The 3861-nt window shown below is 36.0% G+C and overlaps 1 non-coding gene across 1 annotated transcript; it reads left to right on the top strand.

The window, feature by feature from the left end:
* Positions 1 to 391: 391 nt before the first annotated feature.
* LOC112768590 (small nucleolar RNA R71) lies at positions 392 to 499 on the top strand. Its single transcript, XR_003185999.1, has one exon. It is a non-coding gene; the product is annotated as a small nucleolar RNA R71 (small nucleolar RNA).
* Positions 500 to 3861: the final 3362 nt, after the last annotated feature.

Genomic DNA, 3861 nt, shown 5'->3' with positions numbered 1-3861 from the left:
CACCCATGTAATTCACCTCTGCTATTGCAGGGTTCTCAGGATCATAAGCTTCTTCTTCAGAAGATGCCTCTTGAGTACTATTGGATGCAGCTTGCATTCCATTCAGACTCTGAGAAATCATATTGACTTGTTGAGTCAATATTTTATTCTGAGCCAATATAGCATTCAGAGTATCAATTTCAAGAACTCCCTTCTTCTGAGGCATCCCATTACTTACAGGGTTCCTTTCAGAAGTGTACATGAACTGGTTATTTGCAACCATGTCAATGAGTTCTTTAGCTTCTGCAGGCATTTTCTTTAGGTGAATGGATCCACCTGCAGAATGGTCCAGTGACATCTTTGATAACTCAGACAGACCATCATAGAATATATCCAGGATGGTCCATTCTGAAAGCATGTCAGAAGGACACTTTTTGGTTAGTTCCTTGTATCTCTCCCAAGCTTCATAGAGGGATTCTCCTTCTTTCTGTCTGAAGGTTTGAACATCCACTCTAAGCTTACTAAGCTTTTGAGGAGGAAAGAACTTGGCTAAGAAAGCTGTGACCAGCTTATCCCAAGAGTTCAGGCTATCTTTGGGTTGAGAATCCAACCATACTCTAGCTCTGTCTCTTACAACAAATGAGAAAAGCATAAGCCTGTAGACCTCGGGATCAACCCCATTGGTCTTAACAGTATCACAGATCTACAAGAATTCAGTTAAGAACTGAAAAGGATCTTCAGATGGAAGTCCATGAAACTTGCAGTTCTGCTGCATCAGAGAAACTAATTGAGGTTTCAGCTCAAAGTTATTTGCTCCAATGGCAGGGATGGAGATGCTTCTTCCATGTAAATTGGAATTAGGTGCAGTAAAGTCACCAAGCATCCTCCTTGCATTATTATTATTTTCGGCTGCCATCTCCTTTTCCTGTTCGAAAATTTCTGTAAGGTTGTCTCTGGATTGTTGTATTTTAGCTTCTCTTAGTTTCCTTTTTAGAGTCCTTTCAGGTTCAGGATCTGCTTCAACAAGAATGTTCTTGTCCTTGCTCCTGCTCATATGAAAAAGAAGAAAACAGAAAATAATAGGGATCCTCTTTGCCTCAGTAGAGAGAGGTTCCTTTGTGTGAGTAGAAGAAGAAAAGAATGTAATGTAAAGAAGAGAAGAGGAAAAACTCGAACACAGAGAGGGAGGTGGTGTTCGAATTTTTAGATGGGAGAGAAGTGTTAGTAGATGAATAAATAAATAGAAGGAGATGGGAGAGAGAATTTTGAAATTTAATTAAAATAAAAATTAAAATTGAAAGTTAGATTTCGAAAATTAAAGTTGAAATTAAATTAAAATTAAAACAATTAGTTAATTAAAAAGAAATTTTGAAAAAGGAGAGAGGAAATTTTCAAAAATAAGAGAGAGAGGATTAGTTAGGTAGTTTTGAAAAAGATATGATTGAAACAAAAAGATAAGATTGATTGAAAAAGTTTTGAAATTTGTTTTTGAAAAAGATATGATTGAAATTTAAAAAGATATGATTGAAACAAAAAGATAAGATTTGAAAATCAATTTTAAAAAGATAAGAAGTTAGAAAAGATTTTGAAATTGAATTTGAAAAAGATATGATTGAAATTTTAATTTGAAAAAGATTTGAAAAGAAAATTAAAAAGATTTGATTTTGAAAACTAAAGTTGATTACTTGACTAACAAGAAACTAAAAAGATTGATGGTTTCAGTGGCTAAGAGAAGGGGGGTTGAATCTTAGCCCCCTTTTTATGTTGCTAACACTTGCTGAACTTCAGAGAAGACTTTTCTGTTTTTGCTCGTCACTGGACACGAGAAACTTTGTTTTGTCTCGTCCCTAGCCACGAGACTTTTCTTTTTGTCTCGTCACTTTGCACGAGATAATATTAGTTTTTGCTCCTGTGCAGTAGAAATAGAAATGTAGAAGAGTTGAAGATTACACCCAGATATATCCTGGTTCAGCTGCTAAGTGCAGTGCAGCCTACATCCAGTCTCCATCACAAACATGATGGAGTTTCACTATAATCAATCTGATTACAACTTGTAAAGTGCTAACCCAACTTACAAGGGGATTCCCACAGAATCATGAAACACAACATAGATGAACAAAGGAACTCTAAGACATCTATGGCTTTTTCTTTTAATTTTGCACTCTCTGCCTTTTTCCGCTCTATGGCTTTTTCATTACAAACCTCACTGTTTGCCTTTTTCCATGAGACTCAAGACATGACAAAATTAAACAGAAAAATACAAAACAGAATACATTGAAGGAGAAGAGAAAACTGTTAGCTCAGGTAGCTCTGAGAACTCTGTGCCTTGCACTCTCAAATTTTCTCCTTGCTTCAAACAGTGGCTGTCCACCCTTAATATAGAAGAGGGGAGCCTCCACTTATTGAAGCCAAAACCGAACCAACTTCTTCCTCCTTCCACAAAACCGGTTCGGCCACAAAGAGAGAGAAGAGATAACCATGCATTAACCAACATGCAATTACCTCTAGTCCTTTCTTGATCATCACCCTTCATCAATCCGAGCACTCCATCCTTGGCTTGCTCTCCAAGATGGAATTCTGGCCCTTGATGCTTCATGATGATGATGACTTCATCTGCTTCAATCTCTGCCTTCAACCATCACTTCGCCACTCTAGCTACTCCCTGTGGTGGTTGAGCAGAATCAAAGACAAGCCATGCTTCAAGAATCTCCCTTGCTGGCCGAGATCTTCTTCTTCCTTTTTGAGCATGCAAAGCTCAAGATAACCTCACCAAATCTAACCACATTTGGTAAGTATCTTAGCCACAGCTCATTTTTATTTTAGTATGTTTTCTTGCCATCATTAGCTTGATGGTCTTGATGCATGCAACTCCTTCTTTTCGGTGATAGTAGCTTGGTGTAGCTTCCATGGTTCTCTGGTTAAGGACCGAAGAAAGAAGAAGAAAATGATGAGAGAGAATAAAAGAAATCTGAAAGAAAAGCAAAGCAAAGTGGTTAATCAAATTGAATAAGAATAGCTTGCTTTTACTTCCCTAGTATAGAGTGGCGTGTAAGTCATAATAACCATCAATCAATTTCAGCTGAACTTTCTCTCTCTCATGTTCCCCATGCATTAATTAACAATGTAATAGATTTTGAAATCCATCACATGGTTGAAACTTGGTTCCGTTGGAAGCACTTGGCTTTCATTTTTCTTTGTTTTCGGACCAAGCTTGAAAACATTCATCACTTTGTAAGACTTGGGCTTGTAGTATTGAAATTAAAGCTGGCCCAATTGATTAACATTTGCTTTCCTGATGAAATTTGGAATATGCACAAAGCAAATGAAAAGCATGTAACACACTTGGGCTTGGAGCAATCAAAAATCATTTGGGCCCAAGTAACATCAACTTAGCCATATTCATCATATATTATCAAAACCAATGGCTGAGAGTAATTTGGGCTAGCACAATAAATTTGTTTTCGGCCCATTATTAAAACCTGCAGCAAAATTATAACATCAATATATTGAATAAAAATTCAGATCAATTAATTTTGCAATTAATTAATTTTAATAATGTTTAGTCATCACAAATATTAATTTAGAGTTTTCCAAACTCATCAATCTCCCCCTTGATGACAAACATTATTAAAATTGAAATGGAAAGAAATTTAGAGATTGAGTAAAGGATACTCCCTTTGAATTTGAATTTCTCCCCCTTTCTAAATGTCACATAGCTCCCCCTTGATGTATGCTTATTTTTCCAAGGGAAGCATAAACCTGTAACATTTGAATCAAGCTTCTAATGACAATGTTATTTAGCATATTTTATGATGCTAAATGCTTGATTTATGAGCAGTTTTAATTGATAATCAAATTTCTTTTGATATCACAAACTGATTT

The sequence above is a fragment of the Arachis hypogaea genome, chromosome 17 (assembly GCF_003086295.3).
Source record: "Arachis hypogaea cultivar Tifrunner chromosome 17, arahy.Tifrunner.gnm2.J5K5, whole genome shotgun sequence".
NCBI classification, from domain to species: domain Eukaryota; kingdom Viridiplantae; phylum Streptophyta; class Magnoliopsida; order Fabales; family Fabaceae; genus Arachis; species Arachis hypogaea.
Note: the sequence above shows the minus strand (reverse complement) of the source record. Positions and strands in the feature narration are given on the sequence as shown.